The sequence below is a fragment of the Anticarsia gemmatalis genome, chromosome 7 (assembly GCF_050436995.1).
Source record: "Anticarsia gemmatalis isolate Benzon Research Colony breed Stoneville strain chromosome 7, ilAntGemm2 primary, whole genome shotgun sequence".
In the NCBI taxonomy this organism is placed as follows: domain Eukaryota; kingdom Metazoa; phylum Arthropoda; class Insecta; order Lepidoptera; family Erebidae; genus Anticarsia; species Anticarsia gemmatalis.
In genome coordinates, this window is record NC_134751.1 from 5,342,758 (window position 1) to 5,358,840 (window position 16,083).

General features: G+C 35.6%; 1 protein-coding gene across 4 annotated transcripts in view; it reads left to right on the forward strand.

Moving 5' to 3' along the window:
• The window catches only part of LOC142974347 (roundabout homolog 1-like), a 63,360-nt gene that overhangs the window by 14,375 nt on the left and 32,902 nt on the right, over nucleotides 1-16,083 (forward strand). The window contains exons 1-2 of one of the 4 annotated variants that reach the window (XM_076116619.1): nucleotides 6,572-6,725; nucleotides 10,092-10,130. The exons of 1 other annotated variant lie outside the window; for it this stretch is intronic. The gene's annotated coding sequence lies outside the window, so the exon portion shown is untranslated. Of the gene's footprint in view, nucleotides 1-6,571; nucleotides 6,726-10,091; nucleotides 10,131-16,083 lie in introns of those variants that run through there. 2 more of the 4 variants (XM_076116616.1, XM_076116620.1) reach the window with 2 other exon arrangements.

The window sequence follows — 16,083 nt, forward strand, 5'->3', positions numbered from 1 at the left end:
TATTTAGACCCACTACACAAAGCATTTACTGAAGAATTTCCCACGATGAACGCATCAAAGCAAAGCGTTGGTGACCAACGCAGAGCTATAATCAACAATAAATTACTCTCCACTACCACTTTAAACGAAATAAAATCCGAAGTAAAGGCCTTTCTACAACAAAATGAACTCCCACCCCCTACACTCACACAAGCAACAACAAGAATGAGATGGTCGAACGATATTAATGAAACTATACTCAGATTATACTACGAGGTCACTGAGCTTGAAACCAACTTAACTGCTCAGAGGAAGAAATTACACCACCGTTTTATAGAAACATACCCACACCTATCTCATCTCTCTGAACAAAGGATATCCGATCAACAAAGAGTTATAATAAACAACAGAATGATATCCGCCACTAGAGTTCAACAAATAAAAAGGGAGGTAGAAACAAAGTTACAAATATCTCGTACAAACTCACATAACCTTTCACCCAATCACTCACAAAATCACTCACTAAATCTTTCATCGAACCACTCACCAAGTAACACTCAACAGTCACTGACACACACACTAGATTCAAACTCACACGAAAACACTCCTACAAACAATGAAACTCCACAAAGGCATACTCATGTATCTACCACGAATATAATTGAAAGCAACAAAATTGATCAAGAATTCCATACCGCATTTCATAAATTTAAAGACACCGACCCTACATCAAGACCATACTTGCCGAAACAGAGACCATCGAGAAAACTAGCTTTAATAGTTGAACACCTAAACAAAAACATACTACCAACCGTTTTAACTTTAGATCAGGATTTTACTACACTACAAACAACCATATATGTAGCAGCGTATACAGCAATCAAATGTAACGGAGGTAAATTAGAATTCGAGAGTACAAATGTACAGACACAAAACTTCAAACCTTCTTGGCAAAGGAGATTAGAAGGCAAGATAGACAGATTTCGGTCAGAAATAGGACATTTAACACAATTCATCCAAGGTAACAGAAGTTTAACTATTTTGAGAACAGTAGAATCAATAAAAAGCAAATACCAGACACACGCACAATACGAAAACAATAACACGGAACTAGAACACTTTTTAGATACACTAAAACAAAAATTAAACGCAGCTTCCAGCAGACTGAAAAGATATTTAGCTTGCTCGGCTAGAAAGAAACAAAACACACAATTTTCTAATAATGAAAGGGTTTTCTACCGAGAATTATCACGAACACATGCAAACACTACCACACAGGAACAAAACACACCATCACCCGAAATTCTAAGACAATATTGGGCTAATATCTGGGAGACCCCTCTTGAGCACAACGCAGATGCCGAATGGATACACACCGTGAATGAAACCACCAGCCACATACCTGATATGCAATTCGAACACATTCCCATAGATACATTTATAAATATTGTAAGACGTACACATAACTGGAAGGCACCTGGTACAGACAACATCCACAATTACTGGTATAAAAAGTTAACATGCACTCACCCATACTTACACAATCATATCAACACATTCATACAATCACCACACAAAATGCCTCAGTACATAACACACGGTATCACATACATGCTGCCAAAAGACAATAACACGGAAGACCCTGCTAAGTACAGACCCATCACATGCCTCCAGACCATATACAAGATTCTTACAGCATGTTTAAGCGAACTTATATACAATCACTTAACTAGTCACGAAATCCTTGCTGAACAGCAAAAAGGTTGTAGAAAGAATAGTCAGGGATGCAAAGAGCAACTGATTATTGACTCTGCCACAATAAACCTAGCATACACTAATAAATTAAATATCCACACTATGTTCATTGATTACCGTAAAGCCTTCGACTCAGTACCGCATAGCTGGTTACTAGAAACACTCCGACTCTACAGAATTAACCCCACCATCATTTCATTTCTAAAGTCATCTATGCAAAACTGGCAAACCATCCTCAAGCTGAAACAGCACTCCCCACCATCTGCTATTGAACCTATACGTATTCTCCGCGGTATATACCAAGGAGATGCACTAAGTCCACTATGGTTCTGTCTAGCATTAAACCCGCTATCTCATTTGCTCAACAATAGCAGTTTAGGATACAAATTAAATATTACCGGGCCTCAATATATGCTATCACACCTGTTTTATATGGACGATATCAAACTTTTTGCCAATAATAAAAACGATCTATTTCATTTAGCTGATCTCACACAAAAATTCTCAACAGACATCTGTATGGAGTTTGGAGTAGATAAGTGCAGAATATTGTCAATCAACAAAGGCAGACTAGAAACTAATAGTTACAGCCTCCAAAATGGGGAGGATATAGAAGCCATGGATGAATATTCTACATACAAATATTTAGGTTTTAAACAAGCACGTAAAATCCAACATAAAGAAACAAAACAAGAACTCATAAAGAAATTTAAACATCGCATAAACTCTGTCTTAAAAACGCATTTACATTCCAAAAACATTATTAAAGCCATAAACACATTCGCCATCCCCGTCCTTACTTACTCATTTGGTATCATAAACTGGTCACAGACGGATTTAATTTTCTTACAGCGAATCATTAACACACACATGACCAAACACAGAAAACACCATCCAAAATCATCCATAGAACGACTCACACTGCCACGCAAAGAAGGAGGAAGAGGACTTATAGACATACAAAATCTACATAACAAACAAATCACAACACTCAGAACATACTTTCACAATAAATCACAACATTCATCTCTACACAAACACGTCACAGACATTGATAAAAAACTCACACCACTTAACTTACAGGACAAAAACACACAACCCAACGAGAAACTCAACACTTTAGAGCAAAAATTAACAAAGTGGGCAGGAAAGTCGCTTCACGGGAGACACCGAACCGATCTTAGCCAAAACTACGTCGATAAAGAAAAGTCGAACGAATGGCTTAAGAGAGGGGAACTGTTTCCCGAGACTGAGGGCTTCATCTGGCTATACAGGATCAGGTTATTTTAACGAGAAACTACAGGAAATTCATAATTAAAGATCCAAACCAAACCACAGATTTATGTAGACATTGTAACTCCGCCTCAGAAACAATACAGCACATAACAGGCGCCTGCAAATCCCTCGTTCAGTCCGACTACAAACACCGCCATGACCAAGTCGCTGCAATATAGTCCACCAACATCTAGCCCACATGTACAAATTTATTCCGCAAAAAGTCCCTTACTACAAATACAAGCCTAATACCATACTAGAGAACCAAACCTGCAAACTCTACTGGGACAGAACGATAATCACCGACAAAACAATACATTATAACAGGCCAGACATCACATTACACGACAAAACCACTAACACTATTTACATAATAGATATAGCAGTCCCCAACACTCACAACATCCAGTCTACAATATCCGACAAGTTGTCAAAATATCAGGATCTTGCAATCGAGTTGAAAACGCAATGGCGAGCAGAAACAGTCCACATAGTCCCTATAGTCCTATCATCAACTGGAATCATACCAAAAACCCTTACGCAAAGCCTTGATATCCTCCACATGCCCACACACTCTCTACACTTATTCCAAAAAGCCACTATCCTCAACACCTGCCGCATTACACGCAAATTTCTCACATCATCATCTATTTCATCATCTTTATTTTCAATTTAACGCGCCGCGCTTGGCTTAGGCCCGCGTGGTGTGTAGTTCACCCCTCCAAAAGAGGGAGATATAAAATGTTTTTCAATAATAATAATAAAGCTTTATTTTCAGACCAGGTCCATAAGGTTTTTACATCCATAAATATACAATTATTATACATATATTAATATTATAACAAATAACTAAGTGGAACATTATTATTAATCTAATTATACATACATATATAGGTAAAATAATTATTTTTTATACTGAAATGACGACCGGTGGGTCGTCATCCAGTGCCACATTATGGGACTGTCCATTCTACCTGCGACAATCGCTACAAGGCTATTGGGGCTATCGCGCACTCGCCGCATCAGGGACGCAATTCTAGATCTTAATAGAGAATTGAAATCGGGAACGCCGGCCTCAGCGAACATCCCCGACGCACTGCAAAAACGCGGTAGCCCCAACATCACCCGGAAGGCGTTGTTGTACTGGATGCGCAGAGCGCTGATCGCGCCTTGTGTATAACCAACCCACAGGGCGCACGTGTACAACGATTGGCAATAGGCTCGGAACAATGTTATTTTGACATCTTTTGTACAGCGCGCGAACCTGCGAGCCAGCATATTACACCTGACCGCCAACGCTCTGCGTTCCCTCTCTATGTCAACATCGTCTGACAACTTCTCAGTAACCCAGTGTCCCAGGTACTTGAACCGAGTGACCCTATTGAGCTGCACTCCTCCCAAAGTTACCGATGGGACAGGTTCATAGGTTTTATTGTTAGATTTAAATATTAAAAGTTCACTCTTTGTTGCATTGTACCTGAGACCATGGGCCACCGCATAGTCCTCACAAATATTTAATACGTGTTCAAAAAAAAGCCTTACTATCGTGTTATAACTCCAGTAAATGGGTTGTGGAGGTCCGAACAGTCGCTCCATGTAAAATACTGGTATATTCAGCTGCACCTGGTGAGTGAGACTGAAAGCGGACTCCAATATAGTTGGAAGAAAGGCTAGGCTGATTATATGCGTGAAAAGAAATCCGTTTGAAATAAGAACTTTTGGAAAAAAAAGTATTTTGTCGAATTTGTACTCATATTGGAAGATTCTAGAAAACTAGTTTTAATAAAAAAAAACAAAAGCTTTAATTTAAAATAAGAAGCTAGCGAACCATCGCTTTTATTTTCTTAATTCAACTTACGTAACGAGAACAAGCCTTTTCAGACTACAATGTGACTTTAAAAACATTTAAAAATAGAACGAACCAAAATAAAACTTCTTTTTCCTCTTACATTTGTGTAAAAAGGCGGTGTACTTTTGTTCAACGAAATAGACATTTACTATGTCCTTTTTACTTCAACGGGCGACTATTTAATGGTACTGAACGAAATAAATCCAATAAGCAGTTACACTAAAACACTTCCAAATCTAAACGATTTTCGAATTGAGCAGCGAGTCTGCGCGTGCAGAACTACTGAACATTTCCTTTTACGTACACTGAACTAAATTTAAACTAGATCAATACGGATTATTCTCAGCATCCAGTGCAATGGCGATGCAGACATTTTATTAATAGAATCCTCTATCTATTAGCTATTTCAGACTGATGAGATCGTGGGCCGGTACAAATTGATTTTTATTAAACTGTTCAATTAAGCTGTACTTTGTTCAAGTAGGAGTTTACTATGTCTGCCGTTCGAGGAATGTCTATTTTTAATTTGATGCTTTTAAATAGATGTTAATGAATAAAATGAAATTTTTTAGTGATGTGTAGAAGTGATAGAAGATAGAAGATAGAAGACTGAAAAAAACCCAAGCAATGCGATACTAACGATGATGGATAACAAAAAATACTACAATAGATCAGTTAGGTTATTTTATTACGATTAAATCTATAGACCCGGTTTTTTATTTAGGCAAAAGTTCTTTCACTTCGAACCTATAACTTACACAAAGAAAATCTATTCCTAGATGACTCAATCCATATCGTTTTTCAAAGTTTCTTTTCATATTCCGAATACTGGTTATAGTTCTTTTTTATCTATGCCTACATCTAAAACATCAGCTTTGACAATGATATTATTGTATACAACCACGCGATGTTCATCATTAGATTGATATCGATATTTTAAGTCTCGATGGATAAATGATGACTTACGAATAGGCTTTGTGTTGCTTTTGCTTATGAAGACATTATTTTGTTTAAATTTAGTACAGCAGGCTGATTGCTAGGTTGCTGGTTCGATTCTCAGACTTCAATATTACTTATTAATCTAATTACTTCGTAAATGGTAAATATTCATCTCAGTAATCTATTAAAAATAAACTGTTGATTATAAAATTGGGCTTTTTCGTACTTGACTTACTGTTCAAAGATAACAGGCATAATTTATTAACTTTTTCACTAATCAAGAAAAACGTCTCATGTAAAGTTCAAAGTGCAAGCGAAAGAACCAATTCAATTAATAAAAGCTCAATTTTGATATCTTGTTTATAATTCATATTACAAAAGAGATTTCAATCTCGTCTCAAAGACAAAACAAAGTACAAAAAGCCCTCTAACCCAAGAATAAATAAAGTAACAAGTGCAAACTTCGATTACGGCCGAGTCAAAGTTTTCAATTCCAAAAACGCCTTAATTATCTTGCGTCGGAATCGCCTTGAGGCCTCAAATCTCTGTTTAGGATATCACGTCAAATGATTTTATCTAATTGAAGTACAAAGTCGACGTTATTAATGCTTAATAAGATACTTCCTTATTGATGCTTGAGCTTGGCCGTTTTCTGGGCAAATGTTGGCCGGGGTTGATTCGCCCTAGCGGTTCCCCCCCACCTCCACTGCGCTCCCCTCAACCGCCCTTGTCTAGACTAGCGACGAGACCGACTTAGTTGCTTCCCAGCTTTCGTACGGGAAGGGTGTATCGCTCCGTGTGCGTTTGGCGCGAATTTCAAACGTCAATGCGTTTACGTGACTTTTTTAAATTTGGTATTCTAGTGGATTGTTGAGTGTTCTAGTGACTGATTGTAGATTGTTTCTGTTATAATGGATTTATGATTATTGTAAGTATTTAACACTGTTTACTATTATTTTAGAAACTTTTATTTTTTGCTCAACTGACTGAAGTTTTATTCGATTTATTATTTGCTTACTAAATTGATTATTTTGTTATTGAATTAAATTTGCATCAACAACATTTCTTTTACGGTTTCATTATGAGTACTAAAAACAACATAACAAAAATATTGACGTCAATATTTACCCATTACACAAAAGTTAATTCCTTACTTAAACAAAGTAATTATTCACTCCGTAATACCACAAAGACGCGCAAATAAATAAACGAGATCAAAATTTATTTGGCACACCCTCTGACAAACATTTGAGCCAACGTCACCAATCTTAAGTGCTGCCATTGTAAAAAAAAAGATGTCGAAATGTACTTAAAAGAGAAAAAGTCATTTCGAAGACATTTTGCGGGGTTCTCGAGAGTTTGCGGGCTGAAAAAAGTGAGTTCCGGCCGAGCCGCCGACCACTTATCGACGCCGTCGTCGCGACGAGAATCAGATGAATTAGCGAAAATGTACTGAAACGTGTGCGAGAATATAAAAAGTAGATTTTTGATATATCGCTCTCGATTTCATGTATGAAAGCTCTACAGTTCAGGGAGAACTCAAACTGAAATAAATATAAAATACGTTGCTCACGTTTCTGAGCAGATTGTTACTCAAAACTTTTTAAATTATTGTTTCGCTATAATCAAATTTTAAACTAACTATGTTTAATTAAAACAAAACAGATTACAAACATAATTTTGTGATACAATTTAAGACTGCACTTTGCTTTTACTATAATTTAAGTGGATGAAATCAGACTTGACTATAACAAACAAAAACAGAACCATCTTTCGGACATCGATTATGTACATTCATCACCAAAAAAATTTACAGCATGACAATCATGCCGTTATTTTGTATAGCATTCTACATTGTCTGCTCACTAATTGATAGATTGATATTGACTATCACAACATCGAGCTTTAACATCTCTATACAATGATACACACGTAATAGGTTCCTAACAGACTCACTATTATCAATTAACATAGTCCTTAATATGAATTATGCAACGTGTGTCTTGCTAATGCAATAACGGTTCAGATAATAGCAGATAATGCGGTATTATTTGGCTATTTAGAATTTACTGTCATGATATTTCAAAAAAGTAAGAGATATGTTAATTTAATTGATTATTTTTATTTTTAAAAAGCTCTATCAACTCTTTTACTCTTAAAAACACGGAGCTGTTGTGACCATTATATTATTCTTTATTTAACTGTTAACACTTGAATTATTATACAATTTTTTTCCAACTTTTTTGACGAATGATACTTACTTGGTCTTTTAATTTTAACCATAGTGGACCAATGATATACTGATAAACTCACTTTTATTATCTTGGCAAGTTGTTTTTAAAGCATATGTCCCTTATCTATACTATTTTATGTAGTTTTTTATAATTTCGCGTAATATGCGTATTTACATTCGAATTTGTAGTATTAGTAAGATCAGATTCTGAACGGATTTCGTAGGATATGTTCAGGTCAAACAAAACACCCAGTCTCATTCAAAAGATATAAAGAATAAAACACCTCAATGCACATTTAAAAGGGTTGTCTTAGCTATAAAAAGTGTATTGGTAAGCAGACACACAAATCACAGTAATAGCCACGTTCCACATCGCAGCAAAAAGCCGGAAACACGCGTTACAAATAGATACTACATAGTTCTTGTAACAACATTTGATACTCTCGCTCTGTATTTCACTTATGGAAAAAAAACGTTTGTTTATTTATGTCTTCTTTAAAGTAACTTTACAAAGTTGTATTAGGTTTTATAGAGTCGATGTAGACTGACGAAAAAAGTAGTGGCAGATTTTTAGCCATTATATAATTTCTTGATTGGAATATTGTGTTGGTAAAATTCACCATGAAATTAAATAATAGTCACTTTTACGTAATACATTGTTTTTAAATATTGAGCCTATTGTGAACTTTCCCATAAAATGTTATGAAATAATTTTCAATGTTTCGTCAAAGATTACAGATAAAGATTACGTTAAAATTATTCATCATTAGCTGATTTCGGTAGGAATTGCTATTAATATGTCATAATTGTTTTGAGTAAGTTAACAGTGAATAGATCGGGCATTGAAACGCTAAGAAACATCTACTTTTGAGGCAGAAGATAATGAAACTACTGATGTGTTTTATCAAATGAAACAATATGTAAATCTAGATACCTCGGACAATTTCTATTAATGCAAAATAACTATACCATATCTATAAAGAAAGCAAGATCTATCTATTAACTAAGTAGTCCAACAAAATAAACACTTCCAATTCTAGAAGCATGAATGAGCATCGATCTTCATTCATAACAGAACAGCACTAATGGCTCGAATCCGTCTAGCGGCATGAGGTCATCGGTTGCACCATCTTTACATACAATGAAGAACAATTTCATGCGCATATTTACAGCTTAACCTGACTGTTTAAAATGATCTTTTGTTTGCAAAATAAACGTTTTCGAAATAATTATAATGAAGAAAAGGAGTTATGAGTCACTTATGTCTGAAGTTTAAAGGATATTGGGAGCTAAAGAGAAATTTTGACAATACAATCATAGGTCGAAATTTCTCTGCAACGTAAAATGTAGTGATTGACTAATTAATGGTCTATAGAGGTTACATAAAGTTTCTACGTAATTCACTTGCCGAATTCCATATTGATATTATATTATTTGTTGTTATTTCTCGCTCATATGGCTGAATCGATTTAATTATATTGTTTACTTTCTCCGCGGTTCCCGGAGGCATAAGTATTTTGTGTGCCCTATAGTATAAATTCGAGATATGCTTTTTAGTCATAGGTAATTATTTTATTTTATCTGTAATGGTTTAATTAGTTGTAATAAAAACAGTAATGTCTTCAACTTAAAAATTTGTTAGCGGAAACATCTTAGATTAAACGACCTTAAAACTTAAATGGTATTTTATTGGGACTGCTTATTTTTCTACTTTCTGTTAAAGAACCAGATACACAATTATAACCTCAATAATAAAAATCTTATCGAACAAATAAAAAGACCATACAAAGAATCAGTCGCGATAAACATTTCACTCTATGAAATGAAACTTTTATTGTCACTTTACTTGAGTTTCTAAGCTATAAAACCCTTATCATTATAGTCATCTAACACCCGATAATCGGAACCAAGAATTCATTCACGTAATACGACACCACCTTAACTTGGTAACAAATAGATCAGAGTCCTGTCCGCATCGAAAATTTCCAATTTCAAGAGGTCACGTAATTATTCCACTTGCTATCAGGCGCCTCTCGTTTTAAAAGCCTATTCTTGTTACAGATAAAACGAAGATATCTCCTGACCCTAGAGTATCTTTAGGTACGTATTTTCAGGATAAGGAACAATGAATTTTAATTCCTTTAGCCGCCCGGCTCGTAAATAAGTCGCTTATCGTATAGGTAATTGGGAATGTGGGCGACCGCTTCCATAACGCATGGGTTATCGATACCGAACCATAAATTAAATTATACAATCTTAACTCGATCGGGTGGTTTGGTGGTTTCGACTAAATGATACAAATCTGCCCCATTTCATCCTTTTATTGGCAGCGGTATATACATTTTATTTTACTTATCAATTTAGATGTTCATGGTTTTATGGCTGGAATTTAAGCACTCTATAAATCCATTATGTTTACAGAAACTTATTTTAATGAACGTATCTCTTTTAAAGAACGACATTAAGAAAGTGACTTATTACAATTGCTAAATTATTCCTTTCGTACTTAACTTTCTTACCGAGGTCACAGGTCAACGTTCACCCATTATGTCTGTTAAACGTTTCAAACAAGATAACACTCTTTCATAAAATATTTATTCTCTCGTTTTCATAACAAAACTATTTGCCTACTTTTAAACGAGACTGTCTGTTTAGTTCGCTGCCTTATCTCTGAGCGACAAATATATCAAAATGCTACTTCAGAAGTTGCCTTTGTAGAATTAAGATAACGTCGACTTAAAATAATATTATAAAAGTTTTATGAGGACACCCAACGCGAATTCATTTAGAATCTTTATTACGTTGGATCGTTTTCCTAAAGATGCTTTGATGATCTTTGATTCAACCGGAAATGTATTTCTGCTTCTATTTTTAGGCAGAAAATTGCTTATAATCAAAAACGTATCACAGCTCATTGAAACCCTTCAGTAACAGCGGGACCTAAATCCACCATCCAGTCTATCAAAATCGAATAAAGTACAATTTTCCCCCATTACCGCCCTTCATATCTTCCGTCATTTCACGTATCGCTTCCGAGCCCAAAAGAGGGTAAGATGTAAAGATGAAAATAATAAATCCGTATCGAATATGCACGGCTGGAGCGAATGAAAAAATTCTTCGCACGAAAATATTATACTCAGCCGTATAATTCGCCTGTCGGGGATTCGTAGCGATCCATCAACAATTAAATGTTGGGTTGTTGGCGATACATTATCGGCCGTATTGCGAACGTTCTGATTGATGGCGCTGGTGCCATGAAACCATAGATGCTTCCCGCTCCATTGGCCGACGCTCCATGGAGACTACTGTCATTGAATGACCGATTGCTGATTCCCGCTACTAAATTCACACCTACCGACACAGCTTTAATTGAAATCATAAAGCATACGGCAACGCTGATTAAACATTTTAATAAACAAATACGTTCAAATAATTCTCCTCGGGGGTGGTCTTTGATAAAATTCGTGCAATAAATTTACATGGAGCACGCAGATAATTACCTCCATTTAACAACCAAACAATGTGCACCTGATAATATTAATATTTTAGAATAGAGCGGCTTTAATCACGGCCTCGAATTCGAGCTTAATTATTCCGTCCGTCGGATAATTAATTAAACAAAAGACGGCATGCAGCCTAGGTGAGTATTGAAACTGACTTCCATTGTTGTTGGGATAACAGGGAAAAATCCGCGATGCTTCCGGCCTCGTCCCTACTCCTTCATTGTTCGACCTTCCGCCTCATTCCAATTTACGCAGTTCTTTCATCGCGTGACTGATGCATTTATCATTCGTGTTTGAGAAATTTCTTCATCCTCTATAAATTGTTTATTGAACGGGCGTTTCTAATCGCGCCGCTATGTCGATCTGGATGTCTTTTTGATTCGGGTCCGTACGACAGATTTGTAGGTATTTAGCGTGAGGTCGTGGGGTGAGTCCTTCGTTCCCATGGCATTGGGGTGTTACGCTATTTTAGTGCGTCGTCGTAGGGTAATTTACGAGCATGCAATGCACACAAGCAGCCCTGCTTTTAGGGCGATGGTCTGGAATAACGATTTTTCGTGAATTTATGTCCCTTTAAAGATGATAAGTGATGGTGCTACGATATTCACACATGAGTTTTGGAGAAAGACATAATATATGGATGGTACGAAATTAGTTGCATCCCTTTTATAAATCATCGGTCATATTTTGATAGCGATCTAAATATTAAATAAAATTACAGTGTTTAGCCAGGTCAGGTAGGAGGTAGAGTGCTTGGGGCAATTAAGTAATTTATTCGATAGTTTACCGAGCGTTAAATTGAATTTATTTTGTTTTTCTTAAGCGGTATAGTGGCTTTGAAGTGTAATACTATTAATTGACTATAATACCGGTATTAATTACAAATTATACAGGATGTTAAGGATTTAAACTATAACCATTTATAACTTACACCAGTAGTTTTTATTATGACAGTTAAATGTAAGTAACACTTGATTCGTATTTGAAACTTATCCTGCTTATAGATGGTTTTCGAATTACAAACTTAACATAATATTATAAATGTTTGATATTTGAGCTTATTAAATTCACGATCCTTTTCAAAAAAGCAAAGCAAGAAACCTTAGATATTTTAAGTAAAGCAAATGTACTTTACTCGTTCCATAAATACAGATATTCCTTCAACATAAAAGGGGATACTTAAAGCTCTATTTCTCCATATGTGGCGCGTGAAATATTCAAATACATAAACAAAACCATTTAATAGTTGAACTGTTGGACCAATTTGTTCTCAAATTATTTGTCAAGACGGTCCATTCCGAAAATTGTTCCAGATTTAGAGGCAAAGGGGTCGGCGACAACCATGTTCCGATTTGAGACAATGTCTATTAGTATTGGGGTTGAAATCTCGTAGAATTGTACCTTAAAATATATACCACGAAGATTGTTATATATTTCAAAAATATTTTTTTTCACCGACCGTGTTATTCTAAATTGATCAAAACAGTTATTCTTACTATTCTTGTCTTCTGTACCCAAGATTACTCAATCATACAGAGTTTGTAGATCTATATATAGATTTAAGACATGATTTTTTGAGACGACAGAATATTTATTGATCAATTTTTCACATTTTTTCGATAGCTAAGCAAGAGCCATCTCAGGTCAGAAAATTGCGTCACAGTATCGGCACCGTCAAATTCGCCAGTCTAAAACATCATTGACATCTTCACCCATCCATAAATCATCACATTATACCAAAACTCGATAATCTTTTATGGCATCGCGCAATGTCACGGAAAGCCCAATGAGGTGCGAGTGTAGCGCATCTGCCAGTACTGTAGGCTTACTCCCGACACTCGAATTAATTTCCGATCGTGTTGAATTCGAGTTTATGTAAAATCGCACTCTAAAATTCCAAACTAACGTATGGTTTAACGCTATTTTTTTATTATACTAGTTAGATTGTTTCATTCAGATTATTTTCATTTTAAATCAGCTTCTGATCAAACGTTGTTTTGAAATTTTATGGTGTGATTTTGACATAAACTAATGTAACGATTGGAATCGATTTCGAGAGTCGGGAGTAAGCCTGCTGTTCATTATAACGATCGTTTGTGTCCAACAACCGTCGGTTTTAGCGCTATTTACGCTACTGATAGCAATTGGCTGTCATGGAAATTAATATGGTTATCATATATGTTTATTACTGCACGTTAGTGGTCAAGCTTATGTGCAATTTAAGTTCGATCGGGATTTTCGGACGGTAATGCTACTTTATTGGTTCGCAAGAGTAAAGTTATTGAGTTGGTATTAGAATGTTATTTGCGTTTAGGATAATATTTTCTTATATGTATGGAAATTAGTTACATTTTAAGATTTTATTCTTAAGCCTGTACTCATATCAATGATGTTTATGACGAATATAATTTACGTTTGCTTAGCGTCTATCTTTTCTAGATTAAAATAACAGCAAATAAAGTAAACAGAGCTTATTTTAAACAGCCTGTATGATTTACGGAAAAGACATTCTTAACATACCAATTCGCAAGCACGAAACACAAATAATAAACAAAATAAAATAGAATTTACAGCTGCAATAACAATTAAACACGCACTTATTTACATTAAACCGCTCAAAATATTATTGAGCAAGCAAAGTTTGTTGAAACAATTTTATTTGGCGCGTCTACGCGTAACGAGGTCTACAACCTCCCTCCAGGAATAGAACAGTAAGTTGAGTATATAAATTAGCTGTCAGGGTGCTAATCGCTCCGACAGGCCGCGATGAAACTTCAGAATCCATCAGTGGTCTTCTAAAAGGCCAACGTGTGTTCAGAAATAACTCCACAATATAACCAGTTATTTATATTGTTATCCTTTTAGCGAAAGCCCTAGAGAGATCGTTACTTTTAACGAATCGCATTCTATGTTTGAACAAGGATTTCAACGTCTTCGATTTATGAATGCGATGTTCTAAAATCGATTTATCGGATTAGTTGCAGCTATTATGTTTTTTGTTATTATTTTCCGGCTCGCTTTTTATTTGAGAACTTGCCCTAAATGTGTTATAAAAATATCCCGCCTTTTACTATAAAGATTTTCATTTGAGATTCACTCGTTGTTATTGTGGGTTGAGTTTAACTTTGATCGGCGTAATGAAATAAGACACTACAATTTTGTATTATTTTATGTAAAGCTTTTGATCAAATCGATACACTAAAATCACTGCAAAACTTCAATTAATACTACTAAAGTCAGCAAACTTCACGCAAATTACGACCCCCTCGTCCGAGATTCACACGGTTCGGGGAAAAAACTGTCGTCTGCCGAACATTGGCGCACAATAGAGCACAATTACTACGTCGGGCACCATAATGAGCGCGCCAATGAGATAGCAATAAAATTTCGCCGCACAATAAGGCCATAATTAGAATTAACTGTCTCATTCCCCGCCCACATCCGATGGCCATCTCTATTTTGTCCGATTCGCCCCATTGACGCTGGCCAGAGAAACTCATTTTGCCAACTGATACGTTCCATTCAATCAGTCTCGCTTACTGATCACGAAGTGCGATAATAATCGTAATGTCCTCTCGCTACATAACAAAGATGTGTAAATATTACCTCTGAATACTTCACATTGTATTCTGCGAGAGGGAACAAAGGCGCGCAGTTAAACGGGAACCAGCTCCGTCGAAACACTAAACTAAAGTGGACTCTTATATCTTCTAACAAGAACGTTGCAACAAGAAATTGAGACAAAAAACCTTTTAGAAAAACACATGCACTTTCTTAAACATCGAAGCACAAAAACCTAATAAAAGTAGCTTTGTTGAAGCATCTGTTGTGTACCGTGCCTTTATAGTTTTCTCGAGTGTTGGTTTTTGTTGAGCTAATTAAAGTTGTGTGTTATTGAAATTCACGGATCGCAGACGGCCCTTCATTTAGAAGATTTAGTAGGAATTATGGAGAATAGTGCATGCATTGTACGAAGCACAATGTGCTATTGTTTTAGGACTTAAATGTGGAGGTTTTGTGTTAATAACTGTTTCAGTGAGGGGTCCGTTTCGTGTTTCGGTATTGTTGTTTTCGGTAGAGTGGAGTTTTGAAATATTCTCTTGCGTCTTTGTGGAGATTCATGAAGAGTAAATAGAAAGGGTACACTGAAGCAACGTGGTATGTTTATTTAACATTTTGGTAAAATATATTTTAATGGTTTGTTAGTTAGTTACACGCAGATTTCTACTAAACTACGATGTACTAGGTCGGTAAGTTTGCATTGTATAACAGATAAACATTCATAAACACTTTGTCGATGTAAATGCGATAGAAAATACATCTAGCTTTGAAACTAAACAATAGTCCTTACTAATCCAACAACACACAATCGATAGCAAAATGTCACTAGCAATAACACCCGCGGGAACGTTCACAAACAAAGTAATATTATTACAACATAATTTATCAAACGGGAAACAAACGTATGGGAAAACAAACACTAAAATGCAAATGTACGTAATTACTTGTACCCATAAATACTGGTCGAATCAAACATAAATAACATAATG